The sequence below is a fragment of the Phyllobates terribilis genome, unplaced genomic scaffold (assembly GCF_046119375.1).
Source record: "Phyllobates terribilis strain yellow unplaced genomic scaffold, ASM4611937v1 Scaffold_7__3_contigs__length_470593459, whole genome shotgun sequence".
NCBI lineage: Eukaryota > Metazoa > Chordata > Amphibia > Anura > Dendrobatidae > Phyllobates > Phyllobates terribilis.
Genome location: NW_027362767.1, coordinates 422,999,136 through 423,007,611, shown reverse-complemented (window position 1 = coordinate 423,007,611; position 8,476 = coordinate 422,999,136). Strand labels below are relative to the sequence as shown.

General features: G+C 50.1%; 1 protein-coding gene across 1 annotated transcript in view; it reads left to right on the top strand.

The window, feature by feature from the left end:
- The first annotated feature begins 2,959 nt into the window (after window positions 1-2,959).
- LOC141155148 (N-acetyllactosaminide alpha-1,3-galactosyltransferase-like) overlaps window positions 2,960-8,476 on the top strand; it is a 44,736-nt gene continuing 39,219 nt past the window's right edge. Inside the window, exon 1 of the mRNA XM_073641832.1 lies at window positions 2,960-3,079. The gene's annotated coding sequence lies outside the window, so the exon portion shown is untranslated. The remainder of the gene's footprint in view (window positions 3,080-8,476) is intronic.

The following is an 8,476-nucleotide window of genomic DNA, read 5'->3' as shown; positions in this document are numbered from 1 at the left end:
GCACGTTGGAGGATCTAAATGTTTAAGTTGTTTTACAATGTTTACCTGTTTATTGTTGCTTGTGTGTAATTTTGTGTTTCTAGTTGTTTTTAGGAGTCTTCGGTGGATTTACCGGGAATCCTTTGTATATAGTTGGAGCGTAACCCAGGATGGACTAGAGACTGTTAAGGACTCGGGGTAGGACAGACCCCTACCTGGTTACGTCTCCCTGTGTTGGTGAAATGGACACCTTTGCTTTTCTTCAAAGACTGCACCCGGTTGCGGACATCCGTGACCATCTTATTGTGTTTCCTTATTGTATTTTATTGTTCTTTGATATACCTTGTTATATTTTTCTAAAAAGTGTTTAGTCCCGGAGTACTAAATTTCACTAGGGGGGAGTGTGACACCCCAGGGGTCTGGTTGTCACAGTGATAGAGATATTACGTCTGAGAGCAGGTGGGAGGTCCTTTGGTCAGGGATCCTGTGCATGCCACACCTCCTGCCCAGCCTTGGGAGGGGAAGAACTTCCCCTGTATAAACCCGGGGCTGAGGCAGGGTTAGTGAGTCCAGGAAGAGTAGAGACAAGAGCAGCATAGGAAGCAGCAGAGTCACAAGGAGTCAGGGGCCGGCAGCTAAAGAGCTCGCCCTGACTAAGAAGATTCTTTACCGGACCCGGAGTCCGAGGCTGTGGGGACTAACTTCTACCCAGCAGCAGAATCCGTCAGGCAGGGGATTTCAGGTCCCCTGGCCCAGAAGCCCGAAGGCCCGGTCACACGCGTGGGACCAGCACCGCCATCGTGGAGCGGAAGCCATTAGAAGGCCCCGAGTCACCGGCCATACGGGTGAGCACCACACGGTACACTCAGGGACGTGGGCTACTTACATCAGCTTCTAGCAAGGTAGCCAGAAGAGTACAGTCAGCTTGGGAGGCCTACAACTACGCCTGGCCAGGGGAGATCCCATCTGCTCAAGGACTGACCAGGCCCCGTTCGCTAGCAAGTACTCCGGGAGGGTCTATCGTTGTTACCAGTAAAGACCCTGAACGCTACCATACCGTCTCTGAGTGGTTCCTGCTACCCCCATCATCCACGTCGGCTGCCCTGAGGCCATACCCCTCCCGTTGGGGGTTATACTATCACGCTGCACCATCCTTCCACCGGCCTCAGCGGTCTGCCCTGCAGCAGCAGCCCCCTGGCTGCATTCAACGGGTGGCGTAGTCATCAACCATTTTCTACCGCTAACAGACTGCCGTCCAGTTTGACTCCCTGGGCACGGACCGGGTCACCGCCACGAGACTACAACCCTAAACAGATCCGGCTCCGGGTAAGCTCCCGCGTGCGCAACGCAGCGCGACACAGGCCCAGGGGCGCGTCACATGCCTCACTTGTCGTGATGTCAGCGCAGGGTCACGTGATGCCTGTGAGCGGCCACCGACAGCGCCGCTCCCAGGCATCATCTGCAACGGAAGGTATTTACAAAAAGTCTTAGGGGCCCCTTGGGGATACATTGGGGGGTTAATCTAAAGTAGTCCAAAACTTCTTTAAATGCAGTCCCGGGAGGAGGGGTAGGCACCGGCCTAGGGTGCTACCTCCTGTCTCCCCGGGGGAGGAGCACTTTGGGGGAAAAATACCATTTGACATTCCTAAATGACTGCGGCCGCCTGTCGCCTTTCTCCAGCCGCAGGCATTCAACACAGTGATGGCCGGGGTGCATTATACTGGGGGCTGGCTGTGGGGAACATTATACTGGGGACTGGCTGTGATGAACATTATTCTGGGGGCTTGCTGTGGGGAACATTATACTGGGAGCTGGCTGTGGGGTGCATTATACTGGGGGCTGGCTGTGGGGAACATTATACTGGGAGCTGGCTGTGGGCTGCATTATATTGGGGGCTGGCTGTGGGGTGCATTATACTGGGGGCTGGCTGTGGGGTGCTTTATACTGGGGGCTGGTTGTGGGGAACATTATACTAGGGGCTGTCTGTGGGGAACATTATACTGGGAGCTGGCTTTTGAGTTCATTATACTGGGAGCTGGCTGTGGGCAGCATTATACTGGGGGCTGGCTGTGGGGTGGATTATACTGGGGGCTGCCTGTGGGGTGCATTATACTGGGGGCCGGCTGTGGGTTGCATTATACTGGGGGCTGCCTGTGGGGTGCATTCTACTGGGGGATGGCTGTGGGTTGCATTATACTGGGGGCTGGCTGTGGGGTGCATTATACTGGGGGCTGCCTGTGGGGTGCATTATACTGGGGGCTGCCTATGGGGTGCATTATACTGGGGACCGGCTGTGGATTGCATTATACTGGGGGCTGGCTGTGGGGTGCATTGTAATGGGGCTGGCTGAGGGGAACATTATACTGGGGGCTGGCTGTGGGGAGCATTATACTGGGAGCTGGCTGTGGGGAACATTATACTGGGGGGCCGGCTGTGAGGCGCATTATACTGGGGGCTGGCTGTGGGGCGCATTATAATGGGGGCTGGCTGTGGGGTGCATTATACTTGGGGCTGGCTGTGGGGTGCATTATACTGGGAGCTGGCTGTGGGGAACATTATACTGGGAGCTGGCTGTGGGGAACATTATACTGGGGGCTGGCTGTGGGGTGCATTATACTGGGGCTGGCTGTGGGGAACATTATACTGGGGACTGGCTGTGGGGAACATTATACTGGGGGCTGGCTGTGGGGTGCATTATACTTGGGGCTGGCTGTGGGGTGCATTATACTTGGGGCTGGCTGTGGGGTGTATTATACTTGGGGCTGGCTGTGGGTTGCATTATACTGGGACTGGCTGTGGGGAACATTATACTGGGGGCTGGCTGTGGGGTGCATTATACTGGGGGCTGGCTGTGGGGTGCATTATACTTGGGGCTGGCTGTGGGGTGCATTATACTGGGGGCTGGCTGTGGGGTGTATTATACTGGGGGCTGGCTGTGGGGTGTATTATACTGGGGGCTGGCTGTGGGCAGGGGCGGGCTGGGCCAGGGAGCAGTGGAGCAGACACGCCCATACTGCACCCTGTGTGGGGCTGTCTGCTGAAGTGGACGGAGCTACTGGGTGCCGGAGAGGAGCCTGTGGGCAGGAAAGAGGAGACATCTGTGAGTACCAGCTTCTGCTCTGGGCGGTGAGGAGGTGGAGGCTGCTCACCTTCTGATTACTCCAGTACTGTCAGCGCCGCTCTCCTGATGCTCTCAGATTTATTGCAGGAGTCTCTGAACTTTCAGGGTCGCCCTGTCAGTGCCGGGTCATCGGCTCCAGCATCAACAGACTGCAGGAAAGTTCAGCCTGCAGCAATAAATCTCCCTATACTGAGAGTGACCAGAGACACTGTACAGAATCCAGCACTGGACTGATTAACCCTGAGCCTGGCTACTGGACATCCCATGTTACTGTATGTATATGGTCCTGTATATATAGTACTGTTTATACTGTAATATGGATGTCCTGTCACCAGGTTCAGGATTGATCAATGCAGGGCATATACCATTTTATATCTGTGCACATAGTATACTACATGTAGTATACACGATGATACATGACCGGTGTATGATACTGCGACTACAGACATCACATGTTATACACTGTCACATATATATATGTACATTTGTACATACATATACTGTATAGCATCTGATGTATGTATAATAGTGCATCATATACCTGTCAGATATTATACTGTATGTGGTATACTACGAGTACACACTTCAGATGTTATATACAGGATACTATGTGATGATGATATATATTATACTACGAGTACAGGGATCAGATTTTACACCAGTCACATAGTATCCTGTATACTGTATATGTGCACAGATAAATGTTATTTATAGGATAATATGACTGTTGTACACTACGAGTACAGACATCAGATATTACACCATCACATATTATCTCCTATATAACATCTGATGTCTGTAGTCATACCACAATATATACCATCCATATTGCGGAGTTCAGTTGTGAGATTCTTGAGCGAGTAGGTTTAAAAAACACAAACAAAAAAAGAGACATTCCTAGGTAACTCTGTCTTACCCTTATACTTATGTGTCACCACCTTTACTCCTGCCAGAGTAGAACAGCGCAGCGTACCTTGCTTTACTACACCTCTAAAAACGTATCCTCTGCCTAAGGCCACATTCACACGTCAGTGTTTGCGGTACGTGTGGTGACAGTTTTCACATGTACTGGAGACACTGACACACGCAGACCCATTCAAATGAATGGGTCTGTGCACATGTCAGTGTGTTTCCATGGACCATGTGCAACGCACGCTGACATGTCAAGTTTTTGCACACTGCACAGGCCGCAAAACGTCCTGCACACATGTACACTGATGACACACAGATGGCGTCCGTGTGTCATCAGTGTGACACATACCGGCGCCTGGAATCAGTTAGCGCTATTTCACGGTGTCAGGTGCTGGAGGCAACTCTCATCATTGTCCCCTGCTTGAGGGAGCAAGTGACAATGTTGAGAGTAGTATTCTGCCCCCGCTGTCTCCAACAAGTGTAAAAATAAGAATAAAATAAAAAACACATTATACTCACCTTTACACCTAATTCCCTGAAGCCATTGTCCCATGTAAACAAACCAAAAATAAAAAAACACAATATCCCTCACCTGTGCAAATATTAAATAATCCAGTGTCCCGCCCAGTAATCCATCTGACTGACATTTGTTCATCAGCGTGATCGGTGGCTTGAGGTGACCGCACACGCTGAGGAGCAGAGGAGAATGACTCAATGCTGCGAGCGGGCTCCTGACCTGCGCTGAGCTCACTGAGTGACAGGATACCGCTCACTGAGTTCAGCGCAGGTAAGGGGCCCGCTCGCAGCATCGAGTCATTCTCCTCCACTCCTCAGCGTGTGCGGTCACCTCAAGCCACCGATCTCGCTGATGAAGAAATCTCGCCCAGATGGCGTGGAACACTGGATTATTTCTTCTTTGGACAGGTGAGGGATATTGTGATTTTTTTACTTTTGGTTTTTTTACAGGGGACAATAGCTTCAGGGAATTAGGTGTAAAGGGGAGTATAATGTGTTTTTTATTTTATTCTTATTTTTACACCTATTGGAGACAGCGAGGACAGAATACTACTTTGAACATTGTCACTTGCTTGCGCTAATATCAGCTCAAGAAGGGGACACTGATGAGACTTGCCTTCAGCTCTCGGCGCTTGGGAACAGCACGGACTGTACTGCTGATTCCCAGGTGCCGGTACGTGTGGTTCTAATGTGGCACATGGGCGGCACATGGTTGTCACATGCATGCCACACAAGGACACACAGAGACGGATATCTACGGTACTGTTTTTCCAATACCAGAAATATCAGAATGTGTGAAAGAGGCCTAAAGCCAGTCATACATAAGCCTAAGTACCACTGACCTACTACAGTGCATGGCTCTGCAGAGCGCTACCTCTCAATTCCTTTTCTGTGTTTTTTTAACGCGTGCTCATTTGCCTGATACTTAGATTGTAATGACGCGCCCAGGGGATGGGGACAACTCGGCGCCCGGGCCTTGTTGTTGCCTGATCTCGGGGGATGTCGCGGTAGCCGACTCCCAGGCCCGTACCCTGGGGTCACTCTTAAAAGAAGGGGGGAATTTATATGAGATAGGGGAATGTTCGTGACGCCACCTGTGGTGTCTGGTGAGGATCACCAGCGCTGCGACAGTCCTCTGAGGCCAGTGTTTAGGTAACTTAGTTGGTACGATTCCCCACAGATGGAGCGGGGCCTCAGGGCAGTGTAGGTGAAGGATGCAGGACAGAGGGGACCCATCCGGGTAAGAGGAAGAATAGGCACACACACAACAGTTCACTTCAGTACCTTTACTGGTGGTGTTTCAGGCACGATCCAGGACACTTTAGGGTGAAGGGTGCATATCAGAACTCTCCCCAGTGAGCGTGTATAGGGCCTTCTGTTTCTTGCCTTTCTTGGATGAGTTTCTGACCTGCCTGGAGCTAGGCCTAACTTGGTCTCTGTATTGCACCTGCTGACCTGGTGGTAGGGCCTTCTGTTGGAGTTCACACTCCCTGGTCTCTTGGGCCTCCGTGACTCCTGGCCCTGGTATAACAGTCAGCTTCTGGTGAACCTGAGACGTATAGTTCTCCAGGGGTTCCGGTTATTCCTGCTGGGGATATAGGCCCCCTGTAGGCGTGGACCCGGTGTCCGGTAAATGGTTTTGGGGTGAGCTGGTTAAGCTCCTCTGCCCCCTATGTTGCTTGCTTACTCCACTCGCCTTCGGCCACGCTCGGGGCCCTCACTAGGCTTCACACGGGCAGTAGGCGTCGCTACTCTTCGCCGCTCTCTGAGCGTCGGCACGCTCCTGGCTCACTAATCTGAGCTCACTGAGTCTGAACTCTCTCTAGAGGAACTGACTGAGCTCCACTGCAGACTGACCTCTCTCAGGCACATCTTCTGCAGGAACTGGAACTAACTCTGTCCCCTGAGGAAACTGTTCTCTAGACTCCTGACTGAAACTAAGACCCTCACTCTGACTGAGCTGCCTGGCTCCACCTTCCCTTTATATATCCCTAACCGGGCTCCCTCTGGTGATCTGAGGTGGAAGGTGGAGGTGTATGAATGCTATGAGGGCCTCTTGTGGAGAAGTCTGTCCATGCACCACTCTGGGATCTGTGGCACCAATGCGCAGCAGGGCGCCACAGTAACAAGGACAACCACCTTAATGTATGTTCACACGTTGCGTTTGTGCTGCGTTTTCCCCACATTCAGAAATCTCATGCTGTTTATTTTTAATTGCAGATTTGAAGTAGTATCAAATCTGCCGCATGTCCATTTTTTCAGTGTTTTTCACCCATTCCAATGAGTGGGGGAAAAAATGCATAAAAAACCTGCATCAAAAACGTGTGTATTTTATTCAGCGTTTTTCCTTCCAATGGACACGTTTTTGGTGCTAAAATGTCTGCAGAAAATACTTAATGTGTACATATACCCTTAGGTTATGTGCACACGTTCAGGATTAGCATCAGAAAATTCTGCAGCAAATCCTGATGTGTTGACAGGGAAAACGCTGCATAAATTAGGCCCACGATGCAGAAATGAAGCAGAAAATTTCTGCAGCATTTCTGCATCTCCCTGCATCTTCCGGGTTGCCGGCATATCGCGAGACAGCCTGCGGTCACATGACCGCGACGTCATCTCAGGTCCTGGAAGATAAGCGCTGCAGGGGCCGCCGGACAGGTGAATATACTGTAAACTTTATTTATTATTTTATTCTTTTTTTTACAGGTACAATGGTACCCAGGTCTGGATGAGAGTCTTCTCTCCACCAGAACTGGGTACCATACGCACATTGAAACGCATATAATCCGCGTGTACAAATGTATAGACACGGATTATATGCGTGTCAATGCAAGTCAATGGCGGCTCTTCCGCTGCGCTTCCGCAAAATTAATGAACATGCTGCGGATTTATTTGCGCTGCAGAAACGCTGCGGAAAAATCCGCAGCATGTGCATTGACATTGCGGAATGCCATTGGGGACCATGGGGTGCGGATTACCAAGCGTTTTTGATGCGTTTCCGCTGCGGAAATTCCGCAGCGGAAACGCATGAAGAGCGCATCGTGGGCACACAGCCTTACACGTGTTTTTACCTCACTTTTGAAATGCATTTTTCTTACATAGTTTTTGCCACTCATTAGTACAGTGGGTACGGAGAGTATTCAGACCCATTTACATTTTTCACTCTTTGTTTCATTGCAGCCATTTGGAAAATTCTAAAAAGTTCATTTTTTTTTCTCATTAAAGTCCACTCTGCACCCCATCTTAACTGAAAAAAAACTGAAATGTAGAAATTTTTGTAAATTTATTAAAAAAGAAAAAATGAAATATCACATGGTCATAAGTATTCAGACCCTTTGCTAAGTATTTCAGTATTGAGTAGAAGCCCCCTTTTGAGCTAGTGCATCCATGAGTCTTCTTGGGAATGATGCAACAAGTTTTTCACACCTGGATTTGGGGTTCCTCTGCCATTCTTCCTTGCAGATCCTCTCCAGTTCTGTCAGGTTGGATGGTGAACGTTGGTGGACAGCCATTTTCAGGTCTCTCCAGAGATGCTCAATTGGGTTTAGGTCAGGGGTCTGGCTGGGCCAGTCAAGAATGGTCACAGAGTTGTTCTGAAGCCACTCCTTTGTTATTTTAGCTGTGTGCTTAGGGTCATTGTCTTGTTGGAAGATGAACCTTCGGCCAAGTCTGAGGTCCGGAGCACTCTGGAAGAGGTTTTCATCCAGGATATCTCTGTACTTGGTCGCATTCATGTTTCCTTCAATTGCAACCAGTCGTCCTGTCCCTGCAGCTGAAAAGCACCCCATAGCATGATGCTGCCACCACCATGTTTCACTGTTGGGATTGTATTGGTCAGGTGATGAGCAGTGCCTGGTTTTCTCCACACATACCGCTTAGAATTATCACCAAAAAATTCTATCTTCGTCTCATCAGACCAGAGAATCTTATTTCTCATTGTCTGGGACT